This window comes from Neofelis nebulosa, chromosome 3 (assembly GCF_028018385.1).
Source record: "Neofelis nebulosa isolate mNeoNeb1 chromosome 3, mNeoNeb1.pri, whole genome shotgun sequence".
Taxonomy (NCBI): Eukaryota; Metazoa; Chordata; class Mammalia; order Carnivora; family Felidae; genus Neofelis; species Neofelis nebulosa.
The window spans coordinates 61,254,030-61,269,371 of NC_080784.1; the positions used below are offsets into that span (position 1 = coordinate 61,254,030).

The window sequence follows — 15,342 nt, forward strand, 5'->3', positions numbered from 1 at the left end:
ATGAATAAAGAAGTGAGATGAATGCCAAAAACCTTAACAAGTCCCAATTTAGCAAAGAGAATTGAAAGATATTGAAATTTTGAGGAATAAGGTATTCTCCTACATCTTTAATTCTTCCCTGCCTGCCGCCTCTATCCTCTTCTGGAATTTGAATTGCTTGGAAATTCTTCTCTTCATCTTTTTCTCTTTCATATATTCTTCAACCATCATTAATAATTTATTTTAATTGTTACTTCCCTTAACGCTCTCATATGCCACAGCTATTTCCTAATATCTTGGAATTTTTATAGTTCTAGCTTCTTCCCTTTGAGAGAAAATGGCTCTTTGCTAGCCCTGCGCATTTTATAATTACTCTTCCTTTCTTCCACCTCCCTTTCCTGGAAAGGTAACTTGAACGTGAAATCAATTGAATGCTGTTTATTTATCACTTAGTATGTTCCAGGGAAGTTTCAAGGAGGGCAGAGATGAACCAGGCATAGTTTCTCTCCTTTAATGTTTTTGTAATCTAATAGGAGAGATTAGAGGGATAAGACAAGAGTAAAAAATAACTCAAATACAAGGAGAACCATGATAATTGTTATTAAACATAGTTTAAGCATACTGCAGTAAGAGATCGAAGATGGTGGGAGAGAACATGTTTACAAATTTGGCCATGTCATTCTTTTGGTATCTGTTTTCCAATGGTACAAGCTCCACTGGATAAGAGAAGGTCCAAAACGTGACATGCAGTTTATCTGTGGGCTTCCAGACAGCCTGCCCTGAGGGAAACTCTCCAGCCTCAACCTCTATCTTCATACTGACACATGCTGCAATCATGCCCTACTGCTTTATGTGCTATTCTTTGAAAATTCCACGTTCTGTCATGTCTTCGTGTTTTGCACATGCTTCCTTTCTGTTTTCCTGTTTCAAACTCCAGTTTGTCCTTAAAAACTTGATTATTTCACTTGTTTTTGGTGCTTTCGGATTCCCCAGTCCGTGTACTTTTTTCTCCCAAACGTGACACTTTGCATAGTATTTTAACATTCATCTTATTGAGTTATTAATATGAGTTAGAGAACCCTTTGTCCATTAGACTGTGAACACCTTGAAAGGAGAGATGTAACTGACAGTCTTTGAATGGCGAATGCTTGGCACAGTGTCTGGGTCATGGCAGATGACGAAGAGAAACCAAGAAATACTTGGTACTTGAGACATGGATTGAACCCTTCCTAGGATTTGATGGGAGACAGAGCCATGTGAACGAAGACAGGAGGCAGAAATGTTTCATTCTCTCCCCTTGCTCTCAGCCATCCAGGTCCCACTGCAGGATTTCTCTGGGACCAGCTGTCCTCAGTGAAACATTGTTCTTTTTACCCAGCTGTTTCACCTGTCTTACCCATAGTTACTCACGCCCTGGGCTCTGTTTTCTAGTAAGAACTTGATAAAGTAATCCATGCTATCTGTAAATAGCTGTTAATGTAAAAATATAAAACACACACAACATGCTCGTTTCACCAATACAAGACAGTAAGAGGTCTGACACTGCAAAATAAAAACCTTGTCTCTAAAGACATTGGTTTTTGTGTTTCTCAGTACTGGCCAAGAAAGTTTCTCATGAAAAAATTCAGAACCAGAAAAACATTTCTTTTGTTTTTTGGCATTCTTACTACTAGACAAAGAGGATTCTGTAACCCTTGATAATGCTCTTTGGCATGATGCTAGCAAGCTCAGAGTTAAATTTTGAATCACAGAAATACAAATCTTTTTAGACCCCTCTCCCAATTTTTTTTTTTTTTTTTTTACACTTTCTCTGTTGACTTATTCAGTCAGCATCTTTGCTGTGTGCCCGCTGTGTTAGGCACTTCTACAGGCTGGGACACAGCTGTAAGACAGAATTCTCTGCCCTAAGGAGCTAACATTCTAATAGGAGAAAAGGCAGAAGTAGGAAACTGAGAAAGTGTCAGATTCTGAATTTTTTATATTTGATTTATCTTAAATCTTTTAATTGCTTTTGGGCGGTTGCACTGTGCTTTTATTGTATACAGCCTCAAATTATCTTGCAAGTTGTTAAGGTACAAATGAAAAAAAAAAACTAAAACAAAATAAAATTAAAATAAAATGCATATTTGTATGTTAATATTGGTATTTGCAGACCATTACTGTTTTATTTTATCTTTTTTAATGTTTTATTTAGTTTTGAGGGGGAGTGGGAGCACTAGCAGGGGAAGGGCAGAGAGAAAGGGGGACAGAATATCTGAAGCAGGCTCTGCACCAAACAGTGAGCCTAGGGGGTGCTTGAACTCACAAACTGAGGTCAACCTGACTTAAAGTCTGACGCTCAACCAACTGAGCCACCCAGGCACCCTGCCCATGGCTCTTTTGGAAGGCATGCTATTAGTGGGAGGGTGGTGACAGTCACAGGAGGAGGACACTCTCAGGCTAATGGTGCTTTAAGTTCTCTCAGATTGTACCATGCAGGCAGCTGCAGGTATCCTCATGGCGTTCTGAAGGTAAAGTCTTCCAGGTGAGCTTTGACATTTACGCATGACGCCAGACTTAAGCAAATATTTGGTGAAGCAAAGTTTAGGAAGGTCAGCAAATGCTATGAGGCATTATAGATGTCCTTCCACCTTGAACTTCAGTGGACAGCTTATCAGCATCTTGACTTCTCCCAAGCAAATATTGCTTTCCATTATAAACTTCCATGGTCGCCTATTTTGTTCAATCCCTGTGCATATTTCATCCATTCTGAAGAATTTTATGCTGCTTAATTTATGGATTATTTCTAAATATAATTTTATGGCTTACAACTTCTTCCTAAGTTAAGCATTTGAATTCTGCTGGACTCTTGATCTATGAAATATAGAGCACTCATGTAAGTTTTCATTGAACATTTTAAATTTGGTATGTACATCACTCATCCTAACACAAGCCATTTTATCATCTTAAGTTGTCTTGGCCTTACTAACTTAGTATTTGCAAAAGTATTTACTTTTGAGTTCCTGAATATAAATATAAATATGTATGATTCACAACATATATGAATATACAGAAATTGAAGAAAAGAGAAAGAGAGACAAGTTTAGAAACTATGAATAACATGTGTTTTGAGACTTGCTGAGTTTTGGTGATAATTAAGTGAAAACCAGATCTATGACAATCAAGATAATCCTCTATTTTGTTGGTTAAAAATATTTGTGGAACACCCTGTGCACGATCTCCATGAGACAAGGCACTATAGGCTGTTGACATGTAAAGATTTCCCGGACTGGGACCGGGAAGGCAAGGCATATGCATGAGAAACAGCAGAGTCTAGTAGAAAGAATTCAATTAGAAACAATAAAAGCTAGCCTTCCCTGAGAACTTCCTACACGACAGCTTCTGAGTGTGGCCTATTGCCTGCTTTCATGTAGTGAACTATTTGATCCTCAGAATAATTGATGGGGTAGTCATTATTTTTCTTTTTTATTATTTCTGTACTCAAAACTTCAGCATAAAAACATTAAATTATTTGGCTAAAGTTGAACTGTTAGGAAAAGGTGGATTTAGGGTTGAAACCTGCATTTAACCACAGTTTTCTTTTCCTGTTGGAGATAGTATGGGTATTTACTTTAAGAATTTAGATAAGGGGAGGGGCGCCTGGGTGGCTCAGTTGGTTGAGCGTCCGACTTCGGCTCAGGTCATGATCTCACGGTCTGTGGGTTCGAGCCCCGCATTGGGCTCTGTGCTGACAGTTGGGCTCTGTGCTGACAGTTGGGCTCTGTGCTGACAGTTGGGCTCTGTGCTGACAGCTCCCAGCCGGGAGCCTGCTTCGGATTCTGTGCCTCCCTCTCTCTCTGCCCCTCCCCTGCTCAGGCTCTGTCTCTCTCTCTCAAAAATAAATAAACATTAAAAAAAATTTTTTTTTAAATAATAAAAAAAAAGAATTTAGATAAGGAGAGAAATTTTGCAATCTGCTTATGCAATACCTTGTAGAGACGTTGAGAAGGTACTATAATTTTGAAAGAAAAAATATTTGATGTTAGGAAAGTACAGATGGGGTAGTAACATTTCGATAGGCATTTTAAAATGCATATTAGTTAGGAATAATTACACGAAAAAGATTGGAACAGCATGAACCAACAATTAATGTTGATTATCTCTGTGGCAGGGCTTGGGCAGAAATACGGTTCAGGCATGGGACATTTAGGAACATTTTTTGTTGTTTATTTCACATTCTTTGAAAAACAAAGACAGTTAAATTATGAGTGATTTTACAATTTAAATTAAGCATTTTAATTTGTTATTTGTTTAATTATTTTAATTGTTTATTTAAACAATTTCTAAAAAAGTAAAAAAAAATTGTTGGTAGCAAATTCCAATGCTAAAATATTTCAAAATAAAAACTACACCATGAAAACAAAAGTTGAAAAAGACTTAAAACTTTTGTTGCTGTTATTTTGAAATCACAGGCAATTCTTAGACTAAATTTCTTCCTTTCATTTTTATTGTTTGTCTTTTAATATTTTTCATTTATTTATTTTTTAAATTTCCAGTATAATTACTGGAAATATACAGAGTTATATTCGTTGTAGATATACAATATAGTGATTTAACAATTCTATGCTTTCCCGGAGCTCATCACCATAAGCATCACAATGCTTGATCCCCTTCACCTATTTCACCCATCTCCCACCCACCTCCTCTCTGGTAACCATCAGTTTGTTCTCTATAGTTAAGAGTCTGGGTTTTTGGAAAAACTACAAAAACAACCACAAAAAAAAAGTAACAAAATGGCAATAAGTACTTATTGATACTTATCTATTGATATTATTTTGCATGTGAATGGACTAAAAGCTCTAATCAAAAGACATAGGATGATAGAGTGGATAAGAAACAAGACCCATGTATATGCTGCCTACAAGAGACTTCATTTCAAACCTAAAGACACCAGCAGATTGAAAATGAGGAAATGGAGATACATTTGTCATGCAAATGGTGTCAGAAGAATGCTGGAGTAGCAATACTCATATCAGACAAAACAGATGTTAAAAAAAGACTGTAACAAGAGCAAAGAGGGACACAACATAATAATAAAGAGGACAGTCCCACAAGAAGATATAACAATTGTAAATATGTATGCACCCAACATGAAAGCACCCAAATACATAAAAACTATTAACAGGAAACATAAAGAACTAATCAATAGTAATACAATTATCGTGGGGACTTTAGCCCCTCACTTACACTGATGGATAGATCATCCAAACAGAAAATCAGTAAGGAAACAGTGGCTTTGAATGACACACTAGAACAGATAGATTTAACAGAAATATTTTAACAGCTGTGGATCCTCTCTCTCTCTCTTTCTATGCCCCTTCCCTGTTCACTCTCTATCTCTCTCTCTCAAAATAAATAAACATTAAAAAAAAGTACACACACACACACACACACACACACACACAGTATATATAAACAAGCAAGCAAGCAAGCAAATCCCAGAAGGGTTCTGGGGGTCCTGCAAAGGTTTGGGGATAGTTATACTGGGTGGCAGTCATTACGAGACTCACAAAGCTTGAGGTGAGTTCACAGCATAAATTACTGGGGTTCTTGGGAAAATAAATTAAGATAAGAAATGAAGACTGTTTAGACTATCAAAACCAAAGTCTAAGTAGGCACATGTAAAAGCCATTATGGTGTCTGCCATTATAAAGATATCTTGTAAAAAGAATAATAGATTTATTGCAAATGGGAAACTTGGAAGCCAAAGCCACAAAATTGGAGGGCAGGGGTGCCGTTTTCAGCACTTACCACCTAATTCTAAGACTCCCAGGCTAGGATAAGTTGGTCATGGACTGTTAGATTGATGCTATTTTACCAACCAACCTCAAGAAAATTTTTGTGAAATAAGGCATATTAAAAACACTGCAAAGCTCCCAATCCAGTGGCCCATCACTCTTAGGTTTTAATTTGACTCTGAGAGAACCAAGGCTGAACTAAAGAAATGAGATTCTCAAGATTCAAAGAACTGAGCACACCACATTTTGGCATAGCTACATATTTAATGTCTAAGATTTATGGTCCTAGAAAGTATAGATATCTAAAAATATGACAAAATCTTACTAAAACAGCTTGGAATTACAATGGCCATTATGGGGAACATTCCAATTAGACAAGATCATTCATTTAAGAAGTGTAATTGAAAGCAAGAGTTTCCAAATCCACAAACAGAATAAGATACCTATTTTAATTGGCATGCAGAAGTCTCCAAAATGTTTCAAGATTACAAACAGCTTCATTGAAATATTCACTGCAAAAGTCTAATGAAAAATTATCCCGCTTTACCTAGGATAATTTATCCTCCGTCTCTGAAGAGACCACAAAACTGTAAAAAGTCTGAGCTATTAGCATTATGAGTGCAATAGCCCTAAGGCTAGAAACCTAAAACAACTGGGCTTTTCCTGTTGCATTCTCCTTTGGGGGGCCATAATCAAATCTCTGGCCTAGAAAATGGTGTCTCATTTGCAATCAACTGGAACACTGAAAAAATGAATGTTCTTGAAGGTATGATAGGAAAAGATAGGATTCAGTAGGCAGAAAGGGAAAGATTAGGACCTGAGCTACCTGGGTGGGAAAAAACATAGATTTTGGAACAATGCTGGAAGTGATTCACCACAGCAAACCTCCCCAGACATAAGGTTCCTCTTAAGGATGTAACAGACTCCATCTACTTCCACTCAGATTTCCCTCAAGAATTTGACAAAAGACCTAAATATGGCCTTAGGCCACCTCTCATACAATGGAAACAAGCCAATCAGGAATGGACTACTCAGCACCTAGAGTTATCCAGCCAATGAGGGTAGGACCTGAGAAGGAACAAAGGGGAAGGGAAGGCATGGGCAACCAGAACCTTATAAAACAAGGACCTTTGCCTATTGTCCAGTGGACATTCACTTTCGAACATCCCCTCTCTATAAAGACAGCTTTTCTACTATTCCTTTCTGATCTTATACTCTAATAAACTTTTGCCTGCTGCTCATTTTGTGTCCACCTCTTCATTCTTCAAAGCAGCAAGACAACGGATCAGGTATTGAGATAAAAAATCCTGCAACAAATGTTTGTCGAATCCTTGACACCAACTCAAATACCCCCATATTTACCCTCAAAAGAGGGCCTCCATATGGGCCCCTCCCAGGATTGAGGGACTCTTGAGAGATTCTCTAGTCAACTGCTGTTACTTATCCCTTAAACAACCAAGGGGAAACTAAAATGAAAATTAATGGGCTATGATGAGGGACCATAAGGTAAGCTGAGGACCAAGCACAAGCTAGCACAATTCCCACCCTCCACCAAACCCCCCACCAAGTGGGATATGTATGATATTCCTTAGGCACTTCTGGCTCCCCTAGAACAAAGGAAAGGACAGAAAACAAATGGTTAAACTGATAAGAATCTCCATCAGTTTACAAATATCTTAGTACAATTACAAAAAAAGGGGCAATCTTATCAATAGCCTAAAGTTCAGGAACTTCCTACTGTCTTAATGTTAATGCTTTGCTATAGGGAAAAACAACCTTAGCTTCACAATAGCTAAGCCTCCAGTAATCTGAGTCTTCTTTAGCATATGGAAATCCATTTAAGAAACTTCCTCTTGACCCTACCTCCCCCAACTCCATAGTATGTAACCAGTCACTCTTCACAACCCCAAAGCAGTTCTTTCTGCCCACGGGTCCTGTCCCTGTGCTTTAATAAAATCACCTTTTTGCACCAAAGACATCTTCAAGAATTCTTTCTTGGCTGTCAGCTCCAAACCTTACCATTACCCCAAAACCTCATCAGGCTACACTTTCCATGTTAAACTTACTCACTCAGGAGCTCACAGAAAGAATTCTGGGGAAACTGGAAGAAGTTGGTGAAGGGTGAGAATTATTAGCAGAATCAGCTTCCTTGGAACTCTATAGTGCCAGTCAGAGAGGAAGGTAAATTTCACACAGTTTCTTCCTTTCCAAATCCAGACCCATTGGTTATTGATCCTTTTGATGAGGAAGCATGAGGCAAGCTGAGGGCAAGTACAGGCTAAAAATACAAGCTAACAACCCCTCCTGCTCAAGGTGGGATATGTGTGATACTCCTTGGACACTCTTGGCTACCCAAGAACAAAGGAAAGGGCTTTAAGTTTTTGGCATGGTAATGTGGGAAATAAAGGCAAATGAAAAATTAAATTCCTTTACTGCCTACAGCTCATTGACACGTCCTTAAAACCAGCAGAGTGACCTCCCTTTAAGAGCTCAGCTGCCCCAATAATAACACTTTGCTAGGGGTAAAAGGGAATCTTAGCTTGACATTATCTCAACCTTGAGGATCTTATAAGTCTACTTTAACATGTAAAAATTCCTTGGAAACTTGCTTTTATCTCAACTCACCTGAGATATATGCTGACAATCATGCTCCAAGTTTATGGCCCCCTGCTATACATCTAAAGGGTTTCATGACTGAGGTTTTACTAAATGGTAATAAATGGTGTTTCCCTAGCAACAGCTAGCTCCTCAAGGTTCTGGAAACCTTGCTTCCAAACTTCTTTAGAGACTTACTCTATCCTTAAACCCCTCCCAACCTGAGGGTGTAACATCAGTTACCCATCACAACCCCAGTGCAGCTCTGCTGCCCATGGGTCCTGTCCCTGTGCTTTAATAAATCACCTTTTTGCACCAAAGATGTCTTCAAGAATTCTTTCTTGGCCATCGGCTCTGGACCACCCCTCACCATCACCCTAAAACTTCATCACTTTCTCTCCCAGGAACAACTATTGCCTTCTTGTTTGTCTTGCTTTGTGATCTGAGAATTTGACTTGGCAACTATCAGTTTGTGGGCCTCCAAAATATGGTCAGACGGAAATGTGTGTTGCACTCCAGTTTGCAACAGGGGTCTTACTTATTGTAGCCAGCTTTCAACAGTTATCTAAGTCTTACTTTTGGGGGGGGCTATCTTTAGGAGTGGCTGTGGAACTTGCATAGTATCTTTTGCATCCTCTTTGAGGGTACCTCTTGGGTCCATGAAGTTGTTCAATACTTCCAAGAATATTTACTGTTTTTCCAGCTGAAACCCAACAAGATATTTGAAAGGATTTTTTTTAAGTCTGTCTATGGTCAGAAGTTGGACAATTGAGAGCTAATATTCAAATCCCGATAAGAATGTCTTCAAAGGACTTTTCTCCTAAGCTAAATAAAACTATGTTGGGGGGGGGCATTCCAAAGACAAACAGCTCTAAATCCAGGACATAAGAAACTTCTGGTTTGTATCTTAAAGATCTCTATGATATAAAGAAGCAAATTGAACATAATGTAATTGGCTGGGTTGATCAGTGCCTTGACATATTCAAGTTGCAACCCAATCCTTTGAGGAATTAAAAACAGCTGTACTATCAATTGAGGGCAACTTGTACAAATGGTCTCACAACTAGAATCTTTACAAGAACAGAAAGAGTCCACTTATCCTTTTTACCAATCCTCAAACCTCTCCTATTCATCTCAAAAGCCTTGTAGTTATTATAAAAATCCTAGCCTTAGGAAACAAAAGTTCTTCTTGGGGGAACTTGCATTCTTTCTCTGTGCCTTTGAGATGTAAGTGTTCTGCCTTGGTCATCTCTAGGAACTCAGGGCCATCTCTTTGAAATGCAAAATTCAGGGGCGCCTGGGTGGCTCAGTCGGTTAAGCTGCTGACTTCCTCTCAGGTCATGATCTCGCGGTCAGTGAGCTCGAGCCCCGCATCGGGCTCTGTGCTGACAACTCAGAGCCTGGAGCCTGTTTCAGATTCTGTGTCTCCCTCTCTCTGACCCTCCCCCGTTCATGCTCTGTCTCTCTCTGTCTCAAAAATAAATAAACGTTAAAAAAAAATTAAAAAAAAATGAAATGCAAAATTCAGAGAGATAATTCTTATCAGAAGAGAAAAACAAAAAGGAAAGTCTATTTGGAAATAGAAAAATCATAAAAGTCTTCTCCACAGATATCAGTAAAAAGTTTCAGCCATCTGAGCAGATAACTTATTGCATCTTCTAGAAACACTATTTGGACCTAATTGCTCTTTTATAAACTCATGAGTTTTGCATTATTATACCTGTCTCATGGCTAAAATTAAAAAAAAAAGCTATTAAGATTTCTGTTTGCATATGTTTATATGTTTATGTATGTCTATGTACCTATGTTGCAGATGAATCAATTTTTTTTTTACCTCCTGATAGCATTGCCAAAATTAATTTGTAAAGATCTCTACTTAATCGGCTTACAGAAAATTAAGTGTTTATATAAATCAAGTATATTCTTGAAAATATAGAAAGTAACCTTAATATTTTTTTAAGTTCACATTATTGAGGATAATCTTCAGGGGGGAAAACAACCCTGCTAGTTTAAGTTTGTTGGTTTAATTATAATAGGAATGTCTTTTGAGTTATCAGCATTAAATATAAGGGGACACACAACTTTTATTTCACCTTGATTTACAAAAAAGTCAAATAATCTGTTAGCAAGAAAGATAACGTGATGGTTAGCTATTTAATGTCTCATGAAATTTTCACAAATAATCTAAACATAATTGTTAAGAAGTAAATTAAATATACATAAGATAAAAGTTTATAAATGAATTATAAACAATAATTATGTTTTATGGCATGTCTACTTAAAAATCATTTCCAAAATCTTTCTAGTAACTTAAAACCTTAAAATTACACTGAGATAAGTTAACAATGATATGCACTGAATATCTAGATCAATTCCAAATAAGATAAAATGCTGAAACATTAAATTACTGAACATAGGTTTATACACTTTTGGCCTTCTTTTACAGAGGAACTAAAAAGACTTGGGCCTATTAGTAAATAAACATTTTTTGTGCCACTCTGAAAAATTTACTATGAAGAATATACTTCTAGAAATCATAAAGTATCTTTATAAATTTGCCAACCCATAGAATGCTAGTGTTATAGCTAGTCCACAATTACTTCTTACCTTTTATTAGGAATTAAGGATCTTAAGTGTTAAGAATTCTAATTAGAATATGTCATTAAAACCATTAGAAATATTAAGGGAAACATCTCTATGCGAGGAAAGTAGGATGTGTATTTGCTAAGCAAAGGTGTGAGGTATGCAGGTTGTTTTGTAAAGGGGGAAAAAAATTTTTTTGTCCTAAAGTATAACTACTAATTGATTGTTTCAGAAAAAGAAAGAAAAAAAAGGGACAAAACATGAATGAACATAAAAAGTTGAGATCTGTAGAAAAGGAATCTTGGGAAAGCAATTTTATGTGTAGTCAAGCTGGCTTAGGTTGGAATGGATTTATTTAAATTAAAAAAATAAGTTTTAATATCAAAAGTATGCAGGTGAAAAATTATTTACCAAATTTGTTTCTCTATCCTCTATGATTTAACAGTTACAAATTACAGTCAGAGTTGCTTTACTCAGTATTTGTTTTCTTTGCTAGAATTTAATCAGGTCATAGCCATTAACTAACTCTAGATGACTGAAATTCCTGACTGGAATGCCCTTATCACAATACTCTTTGATATTCTTCACACATATTATTAATAATGAAGTGGAGTCTCTTGTCTTGTCCTTGCATATTTCAGTTAGTATATCTTTAAGAATGCATCATAGTGTTTGAAACCTGACCAGTGTTGCCCCTCTACATTTTTTTTTTCAATGAAGAAATCAAGGCGGTTGTAATTGTCCAGTATAAACTAGATACTTAGTCTATTGTGAGGTATGCTATAGGAACCCTTCAATTTTCAGTTTTAGCAATAAAACAGAAGCTCAGACCGAACTGACATAAGAGTCCCTAAGATATGAACCCTAATCCATATTAGATGCTGGAATGTGAGGGCTAATTTGTATTCTAGGAATGTGCAATCACATATTTAAAAAAACATTTATTGGTATAAGAGAAATAAGATAAAACTCTTATACCTTGTCTATTGTTACCAGTAGTTTGTCAAATACACTCTGATTTTTAAAATCTGAGTAATCCAAGTGAACATTCAACTTCGTTGAGAAAAAATACTGGAAAGGACAATTATCATGTAATTTCTGTACATACATGATCGAACAGATTTTGCGTAGTATTACATTGTCAGGGCTTTCTATGTGGTCACATTATTCATACTAGAAGGCAATTAGTATTTTTAGCAAATGTTAAAAAAGTAATATGAGCCTCAAATCATTCTGTATCAACCTCATATATTGGATTCAAGACAATTTCATACGTAACTTCAAACAACATGATATAAAATCATACCGTGATGTTTAAATTTGACTGTAGTTTCCCTTAGTAAGCTTTATCTTTTTTTATAAATAAACATGTAAATTTTATTCATAGGTATAATTTAAAATGTCTGCTATTACTATCTAAACTGATTTTAAAAATCCTTTGGAAGTAGAGTTAACAGCTTAAAATGTTACTAAAACCTAAAGAATATAATTTTAGGCCATCAGTATTTAGCTTAAGTATGGGTGAGGTTTTAAATTAACTATATTCATATTTTCTGTGAAATATAACATATATACAATCTTGACAAAGGTTGCTTCCATAATTACATTTAATCCTTTTGGAACTGATAGCACAAACTTAGCATGCTTAAGATTATAAGAGAAAATTCAGTTCTTTGACAATGTAGGTAGAAATAAAGCCTATAGGTAAATCTGTATTATCTGTTTCTGGAAAGACTACCAAATTCCCATTAGCTTTTCTCTCCAAATAAAAGAAAAATCAAGGCATCTTCTAAACACTACTATAATTTCAGGCAAACTATTATATTTTTAGCTTTTTAAAAAAAAGTGTAAAAAATGTTGCCCTAATAGTTTATTAAGAAATATCTTACAAACCTTTTCAAGCTTTGGTTACTTTGAAGACTCTGAAAAGGTGATGGGTTTCAGATGAGCATTTCTTCTTTTCTGTGGGAGCAGAGGTTGGTCTTGCCTATTCATTAGAGACTGCTTGGTCCTTGGTCACTTCGAGGCAACTGTGGCCTCAGACTTGCATCTGTCCTCTTACTCCACTCAACTATATTTGGTAACTGAACTCATGTTTCAGCAGACTGCCACGATCAGGAATTCCAGCCGCGGACTGGGAAGCAACCCTGGGTCTGAGGGCTGGGTTCTTAGAAATTAAAGGCACTTAGTGTAGAGAGAACTGTATTTATAGATCTAATAAACATAGGATTTACACATATCCCTCTACACCCTGACCTTGTGGCTGGAAATCACCACTTGCCCTTTTAACATATTCTTAATCAATTAGAAGTACAGTATGTGATTCTAAGTAGAAAAAGTGATACTCATAAGAAATGCTCTTCTTATAATCATCTGCTCTGTGCATTCAACGTTTAGTCATCTGGAAGATTGTCTTGAAATAGTAAATCAAATTAACTATTTAAAAAATTAGCCACCTGTCAAATTGAGTGGAGAGTCCCACTGTTCTCTTACTTCTAGTTGTTAATTAAAAGTTATTATGGGACTATCATGTGTATTAAAGGCACAGTCCATAGTAGGATTAAGTAGGCATAAAGATACAGGGACTGAATCTTATAAACACTGCTACGCTGAGTTCGTAGCTCGATGCCTAACACATTAGGAGCATCCAATAAATATTTGTTGAAGAAAAAATAAAAGTTAAATGAATATTTTTCAGGACAATCATGAGCCCTCTCATACTTGTAAAAAAAAGCTTCACAGCCATTTTATTACTTATTCGATAGCATCTCATCGTAACGTATTCTAATATTTTGAACTTCCAACTAACAAATAGAGCTAACAAGAACAGAAAGTGTTTATGTGGCAAGGTCAGGTAGCAGAGCTGAATCTAAGGGGAAAGTAATCACAAAACCTTCCAGTTAAGTTCATTTGGAAATGAAGCGCTGCGTCTTCTTTGTCTAAATAAGACCATCAGAGTCGGTCCACTTTCTTATCTAAAGTTTTTTCTGATGGTGGAAAACTTAGGAAGTTCTGCTCTTGTGCTTTTTCTTCACAGGCAAAACTGCCCCTTTATAAATGGTTCTTGAAACTGGATACTTTTGTGGGCTGTATCGGCCATTATACTTGTTAATAAGTGTTTTTAAAATTTATATTTATGGGGAAAGACCCTCGGACTGACGAAATACATGCACTTGTCTTTTTACTAAAACCCTGTAAGATAGTAGTAAAAATCTAAAAGGACCTTCTCCAGGTAGAGAAGACAGTAGAAGATGCCAGAAATGGACAAAATTGTTGGAAAATGGTTAACATAAAAATGAGTGGTCTAATAACATTGGAAAACTTAAGTGTTTGCAGAAGGATATGCCTATGAGAAGCAGTGATTAGCCCCACAAAGTCCCAGAAAGGCTCAGGAATTGTGGGCACTAGGTCCCTCCTTGAAAATAATTTTCATTGGCAATTTTGGATATTTCTGGAAGTGAGATAGGATCTGACAACAAGTATTGGTTTGAAGAATCCCTGAGGAAGAGTTAGACGCTACTATCCCATATCCACTTCAGGAAGCCAGGAGACTACCCTTTCCTACACCTGGAGAAGATGTGAGGTATATTCCCTGAAAATTTAAAACAGACAATCTCCAGCCTCAGGAACACAAAACACAGATGAAAAGGATGAGGCACTGGCAGAAATTTCTGGGAGGTTGGGTTAGAGAAGGGACAGAGGCTCCAACTGTATTAAGCGGTATTATTTCTAAAAAGATAGCAATGATAGGAAAATATGAAAAAGTGGTAAGATTTGATACATCTTTGTGTGGGTGTTAGTTACGTTAATATCTGTACTCTTTGTGTTTAAAAATGTCATAATGAAAAATTAAACAAAAATCTCTATTGTGTCCTAACGTAAACTGAATATGGAAGGGATTATAAGAATCAAAATGCTGTAACCTCTCCATGATATTACCTTAATTGTGGACAGAATTGCTGAGATTAACGAGGCAACTTCTTAAAAATGACATGTAAAACAAATATATTAATGCTATTAAGATAAATGGATGCTAGACATATAACTCACCCTTCATCTCAATGTTTTAAAATTTTTTATTGTTGTATTAATAGTAAACCGTGCAGGAGCCACCAAGTATATTACTTCTCTAGACCAAAATGTATCTAGAAATAACTTTTGTATATCCCAGTTTAATTTTACAATCCCACCTAAAGTGTATGTTGAGGACATGCACACTTGTGCTAATATTTTTCTCTTATTTAAAGACTGCATATTTGAAAAATGCTGAGAGTTGATTTTAAAAGTTCTCATCACAAGAAAAAAAATTGTAACTATGTGTGGTGATGAATGTTAACTAGATGTATCATGGTCATTTCACAATATATTCATATATCAAATTAGTATGTCATACCCCTAAAACTAATAG

The 15,342-nt window shown here is 36.3% G+C and overlaps 1 protein-coding gene across 3 annotated transcripts in view; it reads right to left on the reverse strand.

Moving 5' to 3' along the window:
- The window catches only part of PALLD (palladin, cytoskeletal associated protein), a 408,233-nt gene extending 395,267 nt beyond the window's left edge, over positions 1–12,966 (reverse strand). For 2 of the 3 annotated variants that reach the window (XM_058720931.1, XM_058720930.1), the window contains exon 1: positions 12,828–12,966. The gene's annotated coding sequence lies outside the window, so the exon portion shown is untranslated. The remainder of the gene's footprint in view (positions 1–12,827) is intronic. The other variant, XM_058720932.1, reaches the window with a different exon arrangement.
- Between the last annotated feature and the right edge of the window lie 2,376 nt (positions 12,967–15,342).